Source organism: Lynx rufus, unplaced genomic scaffold (genome assembly GCF_022079265.1).
Source record: "Lynx rufus isolate CCGP_SWC_20201006 ecotype Redwood Valley unplaced genomic scaffold, mLynRuf1.p SCAF_12, whole genome shotgun sequence".
NCBI lineage: Eukaryota > Metazoa > Chordata > Mammalia > Carnivora > Felidae > Lynx > Lynx rufus.
In genome coordinates this window covers 54,080,873-54,094,145 of record NW_025814826.1, presented here as the reverse complement: position 1 = coordinate 54,094,145, position 13,273 = coordinate 54,080,873, and positions in this window count along the sequence as shown.

Here is a 13,273-nt window from a genome sequence, read left to right as displayed (position 1 = left end):
CCTTCTAGATTGACTCTCCTCCTGGCAGCAAATAAAGCCTCTTCTTTTCTCACCTCTACATCCTTCAACAAGAGATTTGTGTCAGAATACAGTCCCTCGTGTTGCCAGCCAGTGTTTTCTGCAGAATTCCTTTGTGTCCATGCTGTTTGTGAGCTGGGATGTACGCCCTAATATTGAGTTCAGTGCTGCAGATGATGCTGATGTCGAAAAGGACCTCAGGATAGAAGTGAGAGTGTGTCCCCCAGGTGTTAGAACAACTAGAAGAGTTTAAAACTCACTGGCTGAGCCCCACCTTCCAGTGATCTGTAGCCCCCGCGTCCATCCCATCCCGACAGTTGGGAGTCCCCAAGGACACCTGTAGCTAGTTGTGTTAAAATTGACACTGTTGACTGACAGAGGTTTAGGCCAGAAGGCTGCCTCAGAGAGTAGAGTAGTCTGATTTAAAGATGGAAAAAAATATGAGGGAAAACAGAGTTCTAAAAACTCGCGTTAATATTTTAAAATAGAAGGAAAATTAGGTGAGCGCCAGTTATCTTCCAAATGAGTTTCAAAGAGAAAGTGTTTCTTTTTTTTGAATGTTTATTTATTTTTGAGAGAGAGAGAGAGAGAGAGAGAGAGAGAGAGAGCGCGAGTGTGAGCGCACGGGGGAGGGGCAGAGAGAGGGAGACACAGAATCCGAAGCAGTCTCCAGGCTCTGAGCTGTCAGCACAGAGCCCAACGTGGGGCTCGAACTCACAAACCGTGAGATCATGACCTGAGCCAAACTCGGATGCTCAACCAAGAGCCCTGAGAAAGAAAGAATTTAAATGCATAAGTTGCACATAATATAAATACATGAAAAGAAAACTCTGGGAACAGGAACAGTCAACCTGTAGGGTAAAAGAGGAAATCCAAAATGTGTCCAATGTACCTTTTATTGTGAACAACCTGGCGGTTTCTATTAAAAAGAGCCTCTTCTAAATTTCAAAATAAAATACACTTAATTATAGCCTTTGTAGAGAAGAAAAATTCCTTCCTCTGTCCTTCAAGGTCTTCCAGCCGGACTAAAAATTAAATTGACATGAGACAGATTAACGGGAGAAAAAAACCCCAACATTTTATTATGTGCCCATGGAGACCCATTACTGAAATTGAGACCTAAAGAAATAACCAGAGAGGGCAGTTTTCATACTTTTTAGGAAAACAGACAAGAAATCTGTAAGGAATTGACTGGACAAAGAAAACAACTTTGTGAGCTTCAGTTAGTGAGGAATTGTAAACAGCAGGTGGGCTGGGGTAGTAACTTAATAAAAAGTAACAAAAGTTGTTCATACAGCCTTCTCTGCTCTAAATGCCCCATCTCTGGTGACAAGGATGTCCCTTTACCTCCTGGTACAGGAGGACAGCTTTCACAAGGGAGATATATCTCCTGCTTTTGGGGGGAACAGCATGGGGGGCAGAGTATCCTTCCTGCACAGGCTGTCTCTTAAGTAACTTTTATGTAAAATAATCAATATTCCAAAATGGCACATTTTGGGGTGGACTGCCCTTGGCTCCTACACCTACAAAGATGTGTTTAATATAACAAAATGAAAACATGCATTCAAAGTATAGGAAATAGTGCCAAAGAGTAATTAACCGGCAAGAATCTGGTAAGTCATGTTATTACTATCACTAACTAGCACAAAACCTACCCTCAAATATGTATTAAACAAATAAAATTAAAAGCCATAAAAAGGGAGAAGGAATATGACAACACAAAATCATGAATAAAACAATGAAAAGATAAAATAAGATTTGTATGAGACTATGATAGCAATATTAATAATGCTTTGGGAAAAAATCAGAGTGTATATGTTGGAATTTAACCACTGTTTAAAAAACTGGAAAGTATAACAATTAATAAAATTTGGAATAAGAAATGAGAAATCTAGTCATTTACCTGTACCTATATAATATCTATTATTTTATTGTGTCTACAGTGATTCAGTTCAGTGTCTGACTCCCTAATAGGTTGAGACTTTCATGGGGATACTTGGTGGGTTGTGCTCAGACTCTGGTTTCCCACATAACAAATGCCTGGTAAATGCTTCTAAATGAATAAAAATGGGGGAAAAAAGAGATTTTGAAGACACAGGACAAGATCAAGGGATTTAAATCAACATAAAAGGTTAATAGTAACTTTAAAAGCGCTTGAGTCTGACAAATTTACTGGACAATGTTTCCACACATCTGAAAAAAAGAAAAAGAAAAAAGAAGGATAAGAATGAACAAACGATTATTCTGGAGGAGATAATATATGCCAGGCACCAGGCTCAGACTTTACATTTTTAAAAAGGGAGGTGTGAGAATCAAAACAGAAGACACTGAAATATCAATGTTTGTGGGTGATACGATTGCATAACTAGAAAACAAGAGAAAAGTAAACCCAAAAGACAAATTAAGCTCTTTTTGCTGTAGGATGGAAGGAAACACCAAGCATTGCAATTAAATTCTTAGGCACTAGTGGTAGCTAGAATATGAAATAAATGAAACCCATTCCTGGCAGCAAAAAACTGAGTACTTAGGAAGAAATGCATTAAGAAACAGATGTTCATCCAACACACACACACACACACACACACACACACACACACACACCACCCTAAATGCACAAGAACACACACATCGATGAAGAGATAAAGTCTCCACAACATTGAAAAGACTTTAAAATATCTGTATTATTCTAAGTGCCGGTCCATTTCAGTGATATCATTTCTGAGTCCTACCATCCCTACACTCCATCCTAACTTTCACCACCAGATCCATGATCCTAAAATAGAAATTTATGATGCACCCACTGGGCCAAAACTTCCTCATCCACCAGACCCCGATCCTGCCATAGCACAGAAAAAGGTCAAAATCCAAAGTCGTGAACAGGTATCCCCACTTACTTCTTTCAATTTATAATTGGTTTTTGAGATTTTTTAAATGGTAGAACGCTCAGAATGAGATTTACCCTTTTAACAAATTTTTAAGTGTATGATTCAGTAGGGTTAACGGCAGGCACAATGTTGTAACAGCAAATGTCTAGAACTCAACTCATCTCGTGTAATGGAAACTCGATGCCGGTTAAATAGCAAGTCCCCATTCTGCCCCTTCCCCCAGCCTCTGGCAGCCACCATTTTTCTAGGAGTTTGACTATTTTAGATTCCTCCTGTAAGTGGAATCACACGCGATTTGTCCTTTTGTGACTGGCTTATTCCACTTAGAATAATGTCCTCCAGGTTCACCCATGCTGTCACACTTAGTTTCTACATTCATTTTCTGACTTCTCCATAGTTGCCTATTAACTGACCTCCAATGACCACACCACATGCTCCCCACCCACGCGTTTTTCCATTTGTTTCTTCTCACGAAGCTTTCCCAGATTTTTCCAACTTGCGCGACCTATCCTTTCATCATACAATATGCCACTTACTGAAATCTTACACTTCCTTGTGACATTTCTTGTGGGCTTTACCGGCACTGCAGTATATCAGTCTGTGTGTTTCTGTCTGTATTTCCAATTAGGCTAAACACGTATCCCATACAACATTTATATCCTTCATAGTATTTAGTACAGTGTCTTTACACATAGTAATTATGCAGTAAATATTGTTTAATCGATTGGATGGTTGGAAACTCCTCAAGGGAACATTTAACTTACCTTAATGTCCCCAAGGCCTAGGAAGTACTTGACATATAGTAAATGCTCAATAACTATCGTATTGTGTATGGGGAGAAACAGAGAGACTGAGATCATTTGCTGAGACCACACACAGAGGTCAATTCTCAGTTCTCTCCTTATTTGACTTAGCAGAGGCATTGACCCAGCTTCTGGCTCCTTCCTACTGAAAACATCTCCTTCACCAGACTTTAGGACATCCACTTTCTCAGCTTTCTTCCTTTGTCACGAGCTGCTCCTTCTCAGTCTTGCTTTCTGTCCCTTTGTCTTCTCCCAGCCTCTTCCACCTTGCAATGGCTCAGGACTCAGTTCCTGGTCCCTTCTTTCTTCCCCGCTCCTCTCCTCTCCTCCCCTCCTCTTTTCTCCTCTCTTCTCTTCCTTTTTCTAACACTCACTCCATAGGTGACCTCATTCATTCATGCCTTCAAAACACCCGTATTCTGAGAACTGCTGTATTTAAAACTCCAGCCCTGACACCTTCACTAACTCCAAACCTATAACATCCTGATCCCTACCTGATATTCCCACCCGGACGTCTAACCATGTTCCAGATGGAACACATCCTGAGCTGAGCCCTCAGTCTCCCTCCTTGCACCTGGTCCTCCAGCAGCGTTCCTCATCTCAGTTGAGAATGGGAACATCGTTCTCCCAGGACCACAGGCATTCTTGACTACCTCATTCTCTCACATCTCAATCCATCAGGAAACACTTCGGGGCTCTACCACCAAAACGCATACAGATGCCAACAACTTCTCACCTCCCGTCCGTCCATCAGTGTGATCTGAGCTGCTATCATCGCTCACCGGGGTTGTTACAACAGTGGCTGCATTTGATTCCCCACACAGCAGCCAGGGAGACCCTTTCAGAATGTAACTCAGATCGTGTCACTGTGCTTTTGTGACCCTGTACCGGCCCTCCACTTCACTCAGGGCAAAACTCGAAAGTTTTTAGGAGGCAATACCCAACTGGACTTCCCATGTACTTTTCCGACTTCATGTCCCTGGAGACTACTTTCCCCGTGGCCCGCTCCCCTCGCCCCACAGTTTCCTCCTTGCTATTTATCCCAGTCATCTCTTCGTTCATAACAAACTTCCCCCAAATTAAGTGGCCTAATACACTTTGTTATCCCTTGGTGGCTCTGTAGGTTGGTTGACTTTGGCTGGGCATTCTTGCTTAAGGTTTCTTGTGGGGTTGCAGACCACTGTCAGCCAGATCTGCAATCACCTGCTGGCTCAGAAAGGCGGGCGTCCAAGATGACTCATTCCCATGACTCACGGTCGATGCTTGGGTCTGAGCTGAGGCTGCAGGCCAGAGCGCCTCCATGTGGCCTCTCTACGCGCCCTGGGCTTCTCACAGAGGGGAGTCGGTGTTCGAAGACACTGTCCCAAGAACAACTGCTCCAGGAACCGGGAAGCCAAAGTTTTCTGCCAGGTAAGTAAGGGCCACACGTACAACCGGCACGGCAACACTTCTGCCATGTGCTATGGGTGCCGGCAGTCCCAGAGCCTGGCAGGACTTAAGGACTTGGAGAAACAAAGTCTCCCTGTCCACGGGAAGGTGGCAAGATGGCACTGCAAGAAATGCATGTGGGATGGGAGATATTACCGAGGCAATCTTCAGAAAACAGAATTTGCCGTGCTATTTTTCACACACAACAGCGACACTCCCACCGCAACGCCTCATGCTAGCCTTCCCTCTAGCCGCGATGCTTCTCTCTCAGTATCAGCTTTTTGTTCTCCTGTTGCTCTGAAGTCTTTGCTTATTCACTTACTTCAGCTCTGACAATATGCCAGTGAGCCCCCCCCCCCTTGACCACTGCATTTAACGTTGTACATAAATGCTCCTCCCTAGGACCAAGTGCGCGCAATCTCTCTCGACATACGCATTAAATGCTGCTTGACCAAACTTCAGGCAGGCTCCTCTCCTCCACATGGGCCCCTAAATATTGGCTTGTCCTCAAGTTTAGACAAGCACTAAACCACTAGGGTGCAAAACATCCGCCCCTAACACACCTCATTCTGAGAATCTGCTAACCATAAAGAAAAACATTTCACTGCAAAAACACCCCAAAGATGCCACCTGCCCACCCCACCCACTTGCCCTCCTCCCCCACAGACTTCCTGCTAGCTCTTCCCACCCCACCCTGTAAAAGAAAAGCCCTTCATTTCTTTTTTGATGGATTTTTTAAGTTTTTATTTATTTGAAGTGAGAGAAAGAGAAAGAGAGGATGAGTGGGGGAGGGGCAGAGAGGGGGATGGGGAGAGAGGATCCAAAGCAGGCACCACACTGACAGCAGAGGGCTTGAGACAGGGCTCGAATTCAGGAACCATGACCTTAGCCGAAGTCCGACGCCTAACCAGTTGAGCCACCCAGGCCCCCCAAAAGCCTTTTATTTCTGTTTAATTTTGAGATATTTGCAGATTTCTAGGATCAGAGGATTCTGCCTATCGAAACAGTCTTTTAAATGAAGTCTCTCTTTATCTAAGTCCGTATTTAATTTGACTTGACACTTAGCACTCCCAATCCTTTTTACCCTGAACCACTTTTTCTTACCACTTATTCCCTTCGCACACACTATGTATTTATCTACTTATCATGTTTATGTCCTCTCCTCCTCCATTAGAACACAAACCGGATGACAGCAGGATGTTTTTCTATTTTGGCTACTCAATTTCCATCAGCCAGGACAAACGTTGCAGGTGCTCAAAAAGTATTTGTCAATTTAGGGGATAAAGTCTCACATGTGATGTGATGAACGCATATCCATCTAACGCACAAAGATACAGGATAAAGAAACATTCGCTACTGATCTTCTAGGATCTTATTTTCTACCCCAGATAATTGCATCTCTGACATGTTGCTTGAGCTAGCTTCTCGTCTCCATCATGTGGTTTCTGTAAAACTCTTGTTAGCGCAGTCCTATTTTTCTTAGTCTTTCCTGACTTCTTTCCCTCTCTGTTCTTGAACTTAGCTCAGAAACTGGAGCCTGGTTACTGGTGAACAGTTTTCTCTGGTGCTGCTAGCCACTGGACTTCCAATCATTTTCTCGTAGCATACCCCTGTCCTGCTACCTTACGTTACCATGTTCTATGACACGTTCGCAGATACTGTATTGTTATTTGATTTGATCTTGGTGTTTCCTCTTGTCCAGCTGATCTGGCCACCCGAGCTTGTCTGGCCTCCCCGGGCAGGCACGTGGCTGTTTCTGACACCTCCTAGTCTTCCACGTCCTACCCGGGTGACTTAAGTCCCTCACAGACACATCCCGAGGCAAAAGAAAAAGAAACATCTCTCCCTCGTGATCATGCATAGGTAACATTAATGGAGTGAGCTTTTGTCAAAAAGATCTCTGGACACAACGATTTCACGTTCCCAGTTATTCCTCCACTCCTAGGTTCTAGACAGAGAGAGAAAGAGGGAGAAAACAAATGATCCTCCGATCATAAGGAGTTTCAGCTCGCGAGCACATCAGTCATCTTGTTACTACACACCGCTCCTCCTTTCAATAAAGTACCAGAGCCCGATTACAATGAATGAGATATCAATGCCTCAGAATTTCATCCAAGCGTTGCTAAGGAGTTGGTTTGCCTTATCTAATATATAAAACACATTATTGGGCCGAAACAGTAATTCCCAACCGTGGGCAATTTTGGCTCCCAGAGGATATTTGTTAATGTCTTTGAGCCAGTTTTCTTTGCTGCAGTTGAGTTGGGGTGGGGGCACGGAGAGCTACTGGCGTCAGGTAGGGCAAAGCCTAGGGTGCTGCTGAACATCCCACAGTGCACAGGACCTCACTCCACGACACAGTCATCTGGCCCAATAGGCCAATAGTGCTGAGGTTAAGAAATTGAACTTAAAGTATCCAAACCGTTGTGCAGGTATGAGGAATAATGGACAGATAATGGGAGAGACTGGAAAGTCCATGTACAGCCTTGACTCTACCTAAAAGCATTACATATAATAAAAACGTCTCTCTCATCTGGTCAAGTATTCAATAAATGTGAGTGGACCATCTGACTAATGGATTGCAAGGGATCCATTTGTATTTTATACAAAAAAAGATTCAATTTTTTATAAACAGAAGTAAAAGAAAAAACATAAGGTGAATAGTTATTTAACGTTAAGATAGACAAGATATTTCTTTTGTTTAATGTTTATTTTTGAGAGAGAGAGAGAGACAGACAGAGCACGAGCAGGGGAAAGAGAGAGAGAGAGAGAGAGAGAGGGAGACACAGAATCCGAAGCAGGCTCCAGGCTCTGAGATGTCAGCACAGAGCCCGACACGGGACTCGAACTCGCGAACCATGAGATCATGACCCCGTGAGATCGTGACCTGAGCCAAAATTGGACGCTTAACCGACTGAGCCACCCAGGTGCCCCGACAAGCTATTTCTGAAAGTAACATTAATTCTATCCACTGTTCAGGGTCCAGTTCAAGTTCTTGAACCACGTTCCTGGGAAGTGGCAAGAAGAATGGAATAAATTTCTATCGCCCAACAAACAGAGTAAGTTGCAGCTCTAGGGAGGCTGGCTTATGCCTGCAGATAAGCAAAAGGCCTGATTAAATAGGATTTTGTCAAAGGAGCTTAAGTTTCACTTCTAAGTCCATGCTTTCAAACAAGGATAAAGAGTGTTCCCAAAGAGATATGGATGCTGGAGAATCAAGTCCCAGCTCCAGTGTTCAGCTTCTGTCTAGAGAACACGGCCAGCAAGCGATGCACATGCATCTTTCCCTACTTGTGGTTACATCATTACATTTTAGTCCTTGTGCCTGGTTTATTTACCCCCTTGCAAACCACATGGGTTGGCTCACCTTGACTGATGAAAACAAAATCAATTGCTACAGTGTCATTTTCGAAGAGAAAGGGGGATATATTATATATAAGACACCAAAATGATGCAATTTAGAACCGATACCTACAGCCACAGACAAGAACATCTTTTCTTCAATATGGCTACAAGTCTTCGTCCGATGTTTTTTTCTTTAAATTCTCCATATAACTGTCCCTGCAGGCTTGGGGGGTGGGGGGAAAGATGCTCTGGTCTCGTCTCAAGCCAGCAACATGCACAACTGTATCTGTAGCTGTTCTCTTCCAAGAGTCCATGTATAACCCAAAGGCAGTTCTGGGTGTGTTTGGAGATGCTCTTCCCAGTCCCTTGCTCCTCGTTCACTTCCAGGCTGGGCAGAGAAGTCCATACTGGCCTATAACCTTGTTCAGAATCAGAACGGGGAGCCAGTCCCGTTACCGCTGGCATCCCAAGTGAGGAGGCAAGAACGCAAGTGGAGGACCAGGGCTCCAGAAAGCAGATGAGGCTCTTTACAGAGAAAAAGAGAGCAGAGCACAAGGAAGGTGAGTTACATTTTAAGTAAGGAGACTGAGCATCAAATTAGACAGCACAGCCTATTGTACTTCAAAGAACAAAATACTTTCTAAACCTCTGCATATAGGGGCACCTCGGTGGCTCAGTTGGTTAAGCATCCAACTTTGGCTCAGGTCATGATCTCACAGTCTGTGAGTTCAAGCCCCGCATGAGGCTCTGTGCCGACAGCCTAGAGCCTGCTTTGGATTCTGTCTCCCTCTTTCTCTGCCCCACTCTTGCTTGCATTCTGCCTATCTCTCGAAAATGAACAAGCGTTAAAAAAAATTAATAAATAAATAAACCTCTGCAGACAAACATGTGGCTTAAGTGTGGAGATTTTCTTAGGCTACAGTAACTGGACATTGGACAAACTTTCCTTAACTATACCACACTCCTGGAAAAGATTTCTCAGTCCATTCCGGTCCTCGGTTTGTCCATATTACCTGCCCAATCATTTGTTTTTCATATAACTTCCTGTATTTTTTGCATTTCCAAAATCTTGATTTGCCATTTAATTTTGCATATAACTGTACCTGGGCTTTCCATCTATGCTTGGAGTAACTTGAGGACGGGGAGTTTGCTTATTTTGTGTTCTCCAGAGTAGAAAGCATAATTCTTTTCCCCAAACTAGTGGTATTTGTGATTTTAAACTGTAACTGCTTAATGAATCCACACAAATGAGTGGAGGACAGAATAATATCTCATCTACCCAGAACTCACTGCCCCAGTAGTCTTATCTTTTTGAAGCATGTGAAAGAGTCATAAGAAAAAGAAAAGCTTTCAAACATCCAAAATGGGTGTTATTAAGTTCATTTGTACCATCCTAAATGAGCGTGAAATAACTAAAGGGAAAATCCTGAGATTGTTAAAGCTAGGAATTATTTTAACAATGTGATACAGGAATTAGAATAGGGTAAATAAGTTTTGACGCAGATATTTCTTCAGATGGCATGACATTGGAGTTTTTGTTTTCTTTTCATCAAAAGCCAAGCAGCCTAAATCTCTCTCCTTGCTATACAGAGGAGACACTGTTCCTGGATGACGAGGAGTTTTAGCACCGCAATTTTGCCAAATGTACTTGGGATGAAAAAACCCAACAAAACAAAACCCAAAACCTTATTTTTCATCATTTTCATGGATATGTGCAATAGGCAACAGGAACAAGAATGGCTAAAAGAAATGCAATAAATGATGATTCTGTTCATAATGGGTTACTACAGGGAATTACAGATAAAGCATTTAAATTCTCTGGAGCTAGACTTTCTTTATTTTTAACTTTGTTAATTTTTTTTAACATTTATTTACTATCGAGAGACAGAGAGAGACAGAGCATGAGCATCAGAGGGGCAGAGGGAGAGGGAGACACAGAATCCGAAGGAGGGTCCGGGCTCTGAGCTGTCAGCACAGAGCCCGATGAGGGGCTCGAACTCACAAACCGCGAGATCATGACCTGAGCCAAAAAGTCAGACGTTTAACCATCTGAGCCACGCAGGCGCCCCTGGAGCTAGACTTTCAATCCAGGTACAAAGTAATGATTTTTATGAAACAGAATAATTTGGCAAATCTGGCATAGACAAGTATGAAACACAGAAGAGAATCAGCAAAACAGACAGAATCCGACATGAATCAGTATGAGCACCCAGGCCGGAGCATGAGAGCAGTGCGGCTTAACGTGTGACTAAAGGACTCGCCATCACCTGAGGCAGGGGACTGTGGTGTCAGCCAGTTATGTTATCACTGGATCAGGATTGTCTCTGTGCTCTGTGACCGTAACACTGTGCTTAAGTGAACCGCCGCTGATCTTACGTATTAAAGTAGTCACTCCTGACTCGCTCTTTGTGTTACCTTTAAAAAGCATCAAGTCAAAAGCACTGTTTAGGTATTGTTAGAAACCGGTTTCATGCAACAGTTACAGGTTCCATTTAGTTACTCAAAGTGACGGAACCTTGGAGATCGAGAAGAAAACGACTCAATAATTTTTCTCTTCGAAGCTCATAAACAGAAATTGCTATTAGAAATAAAACAAAGATTAAGTTAAAACTGCTGATAAAAACAAGTACATTGTTGGGGCGCCTGGGTGGCGCAGTCGGTTGAGCGCCGACTTCAGCCAGGTCACAATCTCGCAGTCCGGGAGTTCGAGCCCCGCGTCAGGCTCTGGGCTGATGGCTCAGAGCCTGGAGCCTGTTTCCGATTCTGTGTCTCCCTCTCTCTCTGCCCCTCCCCCGTTCATGCTCTGTCTCTCTCTGTCCCAAAAATAAATAAACGTTGAAAAAAAAATTAAAAAAAAAAATAAGTACATTGTTGGGGCGCCTGGGTGGCTCAGTCGGTTAAGCGTCCAACTTTGGCTCAGGTCACGATTTCGCGGTCCGTGAGTTCAAGCCCCGCGTCAGGCTCTGGGCTGACGGCTCAGAGCCTAGAGCCTGTTTCGGATTCTGTGTCTCTCTCTCTCTCTGTCCCTCCCCTGCTCATGCTCTGTCTCTCTCTGTCTCAAAAATAAATAAATGTTAAAAAAAAATTAAAAAAAAATAAGTACATTGTGGGGGCACCTGTGAGGCTCAGTCGGTTAAGCATCCGACTCTCGTTCTTGGCTCAGGTGATGATCTCACGGTTCATGAGATTGAGCCCTGTGTTGGGCTCTGCACTGACAGCATGGAGCCTGCTTGGGATTTTCTCTCTCTCTCTCTCTCTCTCTCTCAAAATAAATTTTAAAAATTAAAAATAATAAGTAAATTGTGTTAAATTTTAAAAGCATGCATTTTAGAACCTAAATTTCCAAAGCCACTTTCTTCTGTTTACTGTGAGTAACTTAGATAAGATTCAATTAAAAAGGAGTACTGTGGGTGTGGCCATGACAGACTATGGGTTCTAGACCGCTCCCATCCCCACTACTGTAAACAACTATAAAAGTGGACAAAATAAGCGAAGCATTTCTGATGGAGAAATGGGAAAGGAAAGGGGTGATGTCAGCGCACAGCTTCGTGCTACCAAAAAACCAGACACATGTGGCAAGCTCAGTATTTTCTCAACTTTCTGCTTTGGGGACCTTCAAGGTTCCCATATGTAACCAGGAAAAGAGCCCAAGGAGAGAACGGCACTCTTGCTAAGCTGATGAGGCAGCAATCAGAGTCAAGGACTTCTAGAGCCACTGGAATTTGCAGGACCGTGACCTAAAGAAAAGAGCACTGCGCAGACAGGAGGTTCCAGAATGCTGCGTGGGGAAACAGATTCCTGGCCAGGGCTGGATAGTACATATGTAGGGAGAGCTTCTTCTAGAGCGAGAGGAAATACCGCAGTGCTTCTAGACTCTGCTTCTGAGTACAAAGGAAATAAATCAGCGATTCAATAAACTAAAACACAAAAGAAAAATATGCAAACATTTGGAAGTTGCACAACACCTTTCTCAATGCTACAGTCAAAAAAGAAGTCACAAAGGACATGGAACTATTTCAAGCAATCATAATGGAAAGGCACCGTGTCAATAATTTTAGGAAGCATCGAAGGCTGTGCTAGAGGAAAACTTCCAACTCTGAATATTCATATGCAGACCGAGAAAAAAAGAGCTAAAAACGAGTGATTCATGTTTCCACCATAAAAGGATAGAAGAACAGCAAAATAAACCCAAAGCAAATAGAGGGATGGAGTTAGTAAATATGAAATCTAAATCAATGAAATAGTAAACAAACATCACAGAGAGTAAGAAAGCTGAAACGTGGATCTTTAGAAAGAGAACCAAAAATTGCCAGAGTGAATGTTACATGCCACCCCAGATGCTCTATGTTAATTAAAACAACGCGGTCCATCGCGTTCCGGCTCCTGAGTTCACCATTTTTGAGGTTTCCTAGATGGACCTGATGGACGGTTCAGCCATAAAACATCTAAAAGTTCATCTAGTCCAGCAGGGTCTGAAATGCCAGAAGACCTCAATAAATATTTATTGAATAGATGATTGAAGTGTTTCCTTTATCAGAGGAGGAGGCCGAGAGGCAGGAAGGGACTTGCCTAAGGTCACCAAAGCCGTAAGTGGTAGAACCTGGGTTCAAGTCATATCTCTGGACTCTGGGGTTTGTCCTCCCCACAGACCATGTTTTCTGCCTTAGCCAGATCAGATTTTAGAGTTTCAACTCTCTAGAACTCTGGTGAACCTTAATAACTAGTTCTGTATAGAGGAAAATTTTAAAAACATTGTCATAATCAACCAGGCTCAGGCAATGGCCAGAATTTAGCAAC